Here is an 11,028-nt window from a genome sequence, read left to right on the forward strand (position 1 = left end):
AGATGCATCATAATGCCCTTAAAATGTGGAGATTCACCATAACCTACTCAGTACACACCAACATTCAAACTGTGGAGATTCACCATAACATACTCAGCACACACCAAATATTCAAACTGTGGAGATTCACCATAACATACTCAGCACACACCAATATTCAAACTGTGGATATTCACTTTAACATACACAGCACACACCAATATTCAAACTGTAGAGATTCACCATAACATACTCAACACACCAATATTCAAGCTGTGGAGATTCACCATAAATATATTCATCACACACCAACATTCAAACTGTGGAGATCCACCATAACATGCTCAGCACACACCAACATTCAAACTGTGGACATTCACCATAACATACTCAGCACACACCAATATTCAAACTGTGGAGATTAACCATAAAGATACTCAGCACACACCAACATTCAAACTGTGGAGATTCACCATAACATACTCAGGACACAACGATATTCACACTGTGGAGATTCACTAAATATACCCAGCACACCAACATTCAAACTGTGGAGATTCACCATAACATACTCAGCGCATAACAACATTCAAACTGTGGAGATTCACCATACTCGGGACACAACAATATTCACACTTTGGAGATGCATCATCATGCCCTTAAAATGTTAACAACTGCTGTTCTTCTCTGCCACAAACTATAGGCTTATGCTGGTTTCATACTACCCTGCCGCTTGCCGCTGAGCGGCGTGGCGCACGCGCATTGCAGACAAACGGACACAATAAAGGCTTGCCATTGGTTGACACGCCTTGCCGCTTGCCGCAGTGGCAAGCGGCAGGAAAGTATGCTGGAGGCTTTACCTTGTTACCTGATGGCCTACAAATTGTACCGCTTAACGCTTTCTTTGATCAAATGCCGATTTTCAAGCTATTAATGAGGGATATCGCTTTTCTAACTCTAATGGAAATTAAGTATGACATTTGTGTGTAACATCATCCATTTCGAAGCTTGATGTACATATGTTATATGTTTCAAACTCAGCAAAATATCTCCGCTACGGGCCTGTCTATCATGTCTATTTGGTATGGAATAGCACATGTCATGCATGCGTATAAGCTTTTACTCCACCAATTTTGGATCATAGTCCACTTTAGAACTTGCATTAAAAAAATAAAAAATACCAACAAAGAGGTGTAGGCCAATGAGCATTAATTTTAATTTGTATAAGAACAATAATTAAAATTAAAATAAAAACTTACCAAACCAAATCCAACTTCTGAGCAGGCTTCAGAGTCAATGGCTGCCTTTGATGGCTAGGGATGGACATTATCAGTGGTGTCACTAGAGCTCTAGTACTCTAATCCCGCTACTGTAAAAATATTGCAGTCTGCCCAGCACTACAATTGTGTGTATACAGGTGTATAAATCATATACCTACCGCCATACTGTGGAGGTTTTTATAACTGTCCTTTCTTGGACATTGTGTGTATACAGGTGTATAAATCATATACCTACCGCCATACAGTGGAGGCTGTTATAACTGTCCTTTCTTGGACATTGAGGGGCTGTTAGAGTAAAAGCTAGCCTAAAGCCCCTAACTTACACAATCTGTTACACACACATACACATTATCCAGTTAAAACATGCCATCTGTGGAGGTACCTTATTTCTTTCTGAAAACTTAGGGGTCATCATTTTAGCTCAAGAAAACCAAGAAAATCATAAATGTCAACTGGGGAGCTCCCCAGTTGGCAGTTCCTCCACAATTAGAAGGTGTGTAAACACATCCACCTCCCCAGTTTGAATGCGGTTACAAAGGCACACACACACACACACACACACACACACACACACACACACACACACACACACTCTGCTTCCTGGTAGACTGTCCCTTTTGGACACACGCGTTATTTCTGGAGAATGTACATTATACAAAATACTCGAGATATTTCACAGAAATTGATTGTGCCAAACTCACATGAAATTGCAATTAACAATTATCCACATGACGGCAACATTAGGGCTTGATTGATGACAGTAATGTTCTCGTGGGATTTTCTTTTCATTAAGACTGTTACGTGTGATATTTATATACATAAATAATTAAGTTAATAATAAAGGCAAAGAAAAGAGTAAAATATGGGTCACCTGTTGACACGTCAACGGCCAGACATAAACCAGACGAGGCGTACATAAGGTAAAAAGGGAAATATAGTCCAGGGCCTTAAGTGACTAAAACCCCTCCCGTAAGACTAGCATGTTTATTTTGGTTTTTGAACTGAAATCCAATCTGCAATACCTTGAATTATTCTTCTAGTAATAAGGAACAAAATGTCAGTGGTCACATATCTCTATGATAATTGGTTAATGAGTTAGAGGATAAAATATGCAAAAGGCCGATGACCTTTTGTGCATTGGTCGAATTTATTAAATTCTCTGATTGAAGCGAAAATAACCTCACCAAAACGTGGGAGAGGTTGGTATGGCAGTGGTACCCCCATTCAAAGAATTGTAAAAGTCATATGTGACCGTCCACGGCGAATGAGCCGTAAATTCCTCCCCCGGTCAATTTTGTTTTATTTCGTGTTTAAAAAATAAACCTTATAAACTTAAAAATGGTATATCATTTGACTTCAAACGATATCCAGAACCGGGGTTATGGTTTGTTAAACTTTGCTCCTTCAACAAAATTATAGCTTTTTACGTTTTTACATGTGTCTCTTTTTCCACATTGTTGGCAATAAATATCAAACAGTCATAATTGGCGGTCATTTCAAATCATCCCCAAGTCAACGAGGTTTAAGAAAGTTCTCTCATTGTTAATTGTTGGTTATGCATACCTGTACAAAATACAATGCCTGGTAACCCACCACTTGAACAGGATTTAGCACAATAAGCAAACAAAGACTAGAGCTATTAAAAGTTCTATAGCCATCTAAGGTAGAAGCTAATTATCCACTTCAACAATAGGATTATTGATTAGTTTTTGACTATCGAAATGAGACGGATGTCGGGCCAGCTTAAGTTACCGATGAATATGACCTTCGTACACATTTTACACCGTAACTCAGAATACAATTTAGGGAATTTATGCTGAAATGCCAAAAGTATTCCAATATATAACGCACAACGTATGCGCATTTTAACCTGTTTAGCACTACCAGCTAGACGCATAAAACAGTAGATAGCGCATACAAAAGTGCAGTAAACCTTACATGAAATTTAAAAAAAAAATCAATTATTATAGCAATCTTAGTCAAAATTGTAGTTAGTAAGCGTCTTAAATTTCTTTTACTTTTCTAGTTCGTTTCTATTTCGACGCATTTGGCAACCATTGCGTCAATCTCTCATGCTGATTGTTGTCTTCCTGATACTGACTGAATGTGCTTACCTTTATTGTATAAACTCTTTGTCACCTTTCATGGGCGTGTATGTGTTTGTGAACGTGGAAGTTTGCTGACTTTAGGTATGAGGAATATAAACCTTATCTTTTTCTATCAATTGTAAACGAAATGGTAAAAAAACATTACGATGACTATTTTACAATCTCTTTAGACCAGACAGAATTTTTTCAGACAGAAGCATTTTCCCGACAGATAATTTATCAAAATAAAAGGCGAAGAGGGGACAGACACTGGCCTTGACCCGAAGCAAACAAATAATAAACTAATATTCCATTCAATCTATTAAAAATATGTGTCCGTGTAAAATGATTGAAAAAAAAACTATATGTTTTTAGTTCTTTTCAAATCAATTTCAAGTGCATTTTTTTTTATCACAATTTGATCTTCTTGATTATAATTTAGTCACTGACCTACACCAAACAATGTGTAACCTACTAGTCAGGAATGGCGATTGAAAATAACCTTTTCAAATTATGTCTGCTGAAATACCAACAGTATTAATTCCCTGAATGTAAGGTCCCTCCCAAAGTGATTGGTCTAGCTATGTCATTATGATAGACGTTTTACACATTTCAACAGTACCAAGGAAAAAGATGATGATTTCAAATTCATCTGAATTGCCGACGTTTAGTACGCCGTATGTATATTACGCACAACGTATGTGTTTTGCGCACTTACCGCTTGACGCATAATTCAGTAGATAACGCACATAAAAGTGTATTACATTAAACAAAAACAAAAACATTTGAAATAATTATAGCAATCTTAATCAAAAATTACTTTTATCATTTCATATATAGTAGCATTTCTCTCGTGTTGATTTTTGTCTTCCTGACATCGACACTGACTATGCTTACTTTTATTGTATAAACTCTTTGTCACCTTTCGTGGGCGTGTCTGTGTTTGTGAACGTGTGAGTTTGCTGGCTTTAGGCATGAGCAGTCTACTATTCAATTGTAATCGAATTAGTAAAACCATTACGGTGACTGTTTTACAATCACTTTTGACCAGATATCATTTTCCCGACAGATATTTTATAAATATAAGAGGCGAAAAGGGCACAGACACCGGCCTTGACCCGCCGCAAGTGAATCTTGTTATTTTATTTTATTACTAATATTTCATTAAATCTACTAAAATATATGTCAATTTTAAATGAAAGAAAAATTGCTACATGTTTGTTGATTCTTTTCAAATGAATTTCAAGTGGGATTTCTTACATTTTGAACTTCTTGATTACAATAATTGAATCACTGCCCTACACGAAACAATGTGTAACCTACTAGTCAGGAATGGCGATAGAATTGAAAATAATCTTTTCAAAGTCTGTTGAAATGCCAACAATAGTAATTCAATATATGACTCTAGAGGGTAAGGCAATTTCGTAAATGCAATGTCCCTAGTGGTTGTACTAGCTATCTCATTATGATCGACGTTTTACACATTCCAACACTACCACAGAAAAAAATGATGATTTCAAATTCATCTAAATTGCCGACGTAAGTAAACTGGCCTCAAAAAGACAACTTATAATACTCTACTCTAAACACTGGTCAGTAACCAAACAGTTGCCCAACTGACACAACAGCAAAATGCACTGACATGTAACAGCTTCCTGGACCACATTCACAGCCCAATAATTGGGACCCAACACAAGAAATCTGTGAGTAAATGAAATAGTGTGGAACAAGACCGGTTCCTTTAAGGAAAGTGTGTGAAAAGCAGAAACAGTCCCTTTCCACACTTTTCCACTATCTCTTTTGAAATAATCACATGTGTATTAAAGGAACTGTACGCATTCTCACATATTTCTTTTGCTGGGTTCCAACTATTCGCCTGTGAATGTGGTCTCGGAAACTGTTCCGTGTTAGTGCATTTTACTGTTGTGTCAGTTGGACAAACTGTGTTTAGAGTAGAGTATTGAAGCAATCCTGTGTGTAATTTTTGTTCATTTTTATGCACAGGATTTTAAGATATTTTGAGGCCAGTTTATATAACGCACAATGTATGCGCCTTTTAACCTGTTGGCGTCATAATGCATAATACAGTAGATAGCGCATACAAAAATGCAGATAAGCTTACTTGAAACAAACCAAAACATTTTAATTATTATAGAAATCTTGGTCAAAAACGTGTAAGGTATGAAAATGATTGTTTTTATCATTTCATAAAGTAGCAAGTGTCTTACATTTCTTTTGCTTTTGTGTGTTTATTTTGACGCATTGACACTGACTGAATATGCTTAACTTTATTGTATAAACTTTTGTCGCTGTTCGTGGGTGTGTCTGTGTTTGTGAACGTGGGAGTTTACTGGCTTTAGGCATGAGGAATCTAAACCTTATTTTTTCTATATTGTAATCGAATTAGTAAAAAAACGATGACTCTTTTACAATCACTTTAGACCAGAGAGAACTATATCATTTTCCCGACAGATATTTTATAAATATATATAATAGGCGAAGAGAGGACAAGCACCGCCTTTGACACCAAGGCAAGTGAATCTTATTATTTCCTTTATTATTTATATTTTATTTAATCTACTGAAATATGTGTCAGTTTTAAATGATTGAAAAATTTCTATATGTTTTTTCGTTCTATTCAAAGCAATATCAAGTGCGTTTACTTTATTTTTATTTTCGACTTTTTGATTTAAAATACCAATATTTCTACAATATGTAGATCTGCATGTTGTTGCCAAAATGACACAAAACAAATGTCATAGATATTGGATATTGATTTAACAAAAGATATTTTCAGATAACCCAAAAGATAGGAAGATAATGCTTGTTATAGTAATCTATATAACCATGATAACCATATTTTACACTATTCATGATTTCAAATTCATCTAAATTGCCGACGTTTAGTACGCTGAAACTTATAAACGCACAGCGTACGTGTTATGTGCTTTTGAACATATTTACGCCACCCACTAGATGCATAATGTAATAGATACTGCATTAAAAACTGCAATAAATCTTACTTGAAAGAAAACATTTAAATAATAGCAATCTAATATAATGAAGAAAGTGAAACATATGAAAATAGCTCTTTTCGTTATTTCATAACGTCGATTTCTTTTACTTTTGTAGATCTCTGTAATTCTATTTTAACGCATTTGGCAACCATTCGTCTATTGCACGGTTTCGCCATGATGCAAGGAGAGCCTCGAACTTGAATGACATGACTTACAAGAACAGTTTATTAACCCACAGTGTTACAATTAAACAAGACAACAAATAAACACAAATCCTGACCGGCACAAACCCCAAACTTGAAAAAAAATGAAGAGAATGTGCCGGCATGGCATTCGAACCCACGACCTTCCGATCACTAGACGGACGTCTAGGCTACCAGCTCCCACTGATAAACGGTGTTTAAAACTGGGTCTAATGTGAGCAGTCGAGGTATACAATACACACAAATAAAGCACACAAGTACAGGAGATCATTACTGATGCTTAATCGTTTCCCCAGCATAACACAAGTAAAGTAGGTAATGGCAGGGATCGATATAATGGGATAGGCATCGTAGTATTACGTAACACGCCGAAAGATTTAACTCTAGACAATAGGCGCCATATTGCAGGAGGGTTAGAGTTCATAGAGGAATCGTTAAAGGTTAGTAGATTAGGTCACCCAGGCACATCACTAATGTCAGTGGCGTAACTTTGGGACAGGGTGCCCGGGGGCGAAAGTAGTTCGGGTGCCCCTAACCAAGGGTGTGCATGGTGCCGGTGCAGAGCTAATCAATTTTAGTATTGAAAGGCATAGACCTACCGAATAACTTACAAATAGTGTTTCAGATTAAATTTATTTCATGTTTCAATACAAGCTAATGCAGTGCATGTTAATAAAACAAAATGTTTTCATATTCTCCAATGTCTTTACTTTTGAAGACTCATCACTAGCAGCTACTAGCTGCAGTGACGTAACTAGTGATTGTGGCGATCAGGGCAAGAATACAAAATAATTTGGTATTAAATCAAGTTGAATTTAGGTCTTTAAAATGCCAATTTATGTTTCAATGCGCGCGAAGCGCGCGAAAAATTTTGTGTTGAAGGGGCACCCAAATGAAGAGTAATTCTATGCATGGTGGGTAAAGGTTTCCACTTCTTTCCTATAACAAAGTATTATCGTGTCAAAGGCTATCCAGGCTTGGGTGCCCCTTAGCCCGGGTGCCCGGGGGCGCGGCCCCCCAGAGCCCATAGGAGTTACGCCACTGACTAATGTGTTTCACGAGTTGTAATACCGACAGGTAAAAACATTGATTTTGTAAAATTCTCCCGATTTTTTAAAATTACTAAATAAGGTTAGTACTTTTGAAACATCTAAGAATCAATCTTAAACATCTTCATGATATTCATTTTTTTGCGCATGGTCAAAGCATGCTCTTGCGCTATCCACAGACTATCCGGTGGAAACTTCAAAGCAACGATCATGCGTTAATATTTACAAAATGGCGAATGATGTAGTTTAAGTCGAACAATAGCGTGACCGGCGTGACGTAGTTTTTGGCATTGTTCCTATATGCACTTTCACCCTCCTGGTAATGGGGATACGCATCCTGAACAGGAACAAATAAACGCAATGGGGAACGATTGCCCGCTGCAAGAGGAAACCACCGTTTATCAGTGGGAGCTGGTAGCCTAAATGGATAGAGTGTCCGTCTAGTTGCTCCCCATTGTGTTTATTTTGTACTTGTACAGGATGCGTATCCTCATTACCTAAAGTCTGCACAAAAAGTAACTCAGCTGTTATAAATCAATTGTTTTCACAATATTTCAACATAAAAAGAAGGATGATTTATTTACGCGCGTTTTGATACCCCATTTGTCCAATTTAATATCAGTATTGACAATACAGCAGTGTTTTGAAAGAAAAAGACCCCAACTTTTAAATTCGGGTATTTTTCTGTAAAAGCACTACTGTGTTGTTAATATTGAACGACATTTGACGAATGGGGTATCAAAATGCGTGTAAATAAATCATCCTTCTCTCTATGTTGAAATATTGTGAAAACAATTATTAGTTCTGAATCTACAGGCGTATTTATAACAGCTGAGTTACTTTTGGTGCAGACTTTACTTCACATAACTTTCCACAATGTTAAATGACTGGTTCATTCCCATTCATGCATGCTGCCAGATCGAGGCTCTCCTCGCACATGGCGGAACCATGCAATGTGTGAATTGTGTCAATCTATCAGGCTGATTTTTGTCTTCTGACTGAATGTGCTTAATTCTATTGTATAAAGTTTGTGTCACCTTTCTTATGTGTAGATTGGAGCGTCAGTAACTGGGCGTGTTGGGCATTTCGTGATCCACAGCCTCATCCCCCACTTTTCTCAAAAAAGTTGAGATTTTATATCACTGGAAACCTCTGGCTACATAATGTTTATGTACAAAATATTTCTTGCAGATTAATTCGTTTAGCAAAGATATCGTGAAATTTGAATTTCGTTCTGGTGCACCAGAACGAAATTACAACGCATTGTCTATGGAGCAGTGTAATACACATAATCATGCATAACTCGCGAACGCAAAATCGGAATCAACTGAAATTTTGGGAATAGGTTTTTTCGTGGATATCTAATGAAAAATGACATAAATAGAGGATGCTAGGATCACGAAATACTCCTTTAAGACTAAACATACAGGGTGTCCCAAAAGTCTATTTGCCATCCTTTTTTTATAACTCTGGTATTCAACAAACGACAGCAAACATGAAGGTGTCTTTGTATAGAAAAAAACTCACAACATATGCCATAATCAATGATATCTTTACATAAACCAAAAGAAAGAATGAAATATGATATTTGTTACAGTAATCTAATTTATCTCTGGAATCTATCACCATCTTTTTATGATGTAGTGAATGAATTTATGATTAAGTGTACATTTCACGTATGTGTGTGCCATAGTCACAGATATGATGTTAAATAAACAGAGTATACTAGAACTAATTCTCGGGAATGTTTGCAAAACAGAATGAATATCTTGCATCGTGCAGGGAAACAATGCGGTAATGATTACAAATACATTGATCATGATCGGACAGAGTATATAATATTGCAATGTAAATGTTGAATATTTTAGAAATGTGACTATAAACAATTTTCAGTATGTTTTAATACCATCAAAGTTAATGCATAGAACAAAGTTTTACAATACCTGTAGTGTATTTTAAAAGCTGCAGTGACTAGTTGTGTTAGTAATACGATCTGATAATTTGGAATGGATGTTCGGGGTGTACGTGTGGGATGGAGTGTGTGTGGTTTTTGGGTCTAGGATGTGAGTAGGTAAGATGTTATCATGTTTGTGGGATGGGTGTTGGGTAGGTGGGAAGGGTATATGGAAGTGGTTTTACTCATGCCAGTTTTATTTGAAATTGTCTCGCCAAGACAAACGGGTTCATAAAACATTTTCCCGTGAACGACGTAATGCGACTGTCCATCTCTGTACTTTATATAATAGCTAGATAAGACTTATCACTATTGTTTAAGGGGGTACTACACCCCTGCCCAATTTTGTGCCTATTTTTGTATTTTTCTCTAGAATTATAGTGTATTGGTGACAAGTAAGATATGTATATTATAGGGGCATATTTTATTTAAGCACAGACAACAGTTGTGGAGTTACAGTCAAAATGAGGAAAACCAATATTTGATCAATAAATCAATAACTACTTGCCTTGAGTTGCTGAATTTTCAGTGCAGTAGTTGTAGTCCTTGCCCTATAATATACATATCTTACTTGTCACCAATGCGCTATAATTTTTGAGAAAAATGCAAAAATAGGCATAAAATTGGCCAGGGGTGTAGTACCTCCTTAAGTCAGAGTTCAAACCCGTGCGTAGGGTTTCATTATACAATAAAATACATGCCAATAAATCAGATCGTAACCAGTGAAACGAAAAACAAACTTTCTCTATAAAAGTGAATATTCCGTTCTTAGCTTTTATGGTGCTATCATTATTGTTGTCACCAGACAAACACGTGAGCAGGCCAACTCAACCCATTTAAGGTGGCTGTGTACTCTCAGACATGCATGTAGTAAAAGTGCAATAACTTTGTAATTATTCGCGCAAAACATATAAAAGTATACATTTTTATGAAGGCAAGACATCAATAAATCTTAATATAAATACAGATTTGGGGTAAAAACAACAATTTTGAAGAAAATCACAAAAAGGTGAGTTTTTGGCAATATTTGTTAGGTACATCATAACAAAAAACACTCTTTCCAAAATATTTTATTTTGTTTTTAGCTCAATCTTGAGGCTCCATTCCAAAAACATATTTTTTTATTTTTTTTGATATTGGCCTTATTTTTTGAGATATTGACCATATAAGGCATCAAAATGAACTTTTTAAAATTCAAAAACGCCTATTTGCACAAAATGATGCCCAAAATCGGAAATAGACCAATATATAAAAAAATGAGAAAACCGTTTCTTGAGTCGATCATGCTTTTTACGATGATCATATTTGCTTACCTATAGATGCTGTATTTATTGAGTTATCGTGTACCTAAATCGTCATTTTACCGAGAAAATGAACATTGAAATAATGGCCGTTGAAGTTTAAAGTGGTCACATTTTGCACTTTCATCGAATCTCACAGGAGAATGCGACAATTTCCG

Source organism: Amphiura filiformis, chromosome 8 (assembly GCF_039555335.1).
Source record: "Amphiura filiformis chromosome 8, Afil_fr2py, whole genome shotgun sequence".
NCBI lineage: Eukaryota > Metazoa > Echinodermata > Ophiuroidea > Amphilepidida > Amphiuridae > Amphiura > Amphiura filiformis.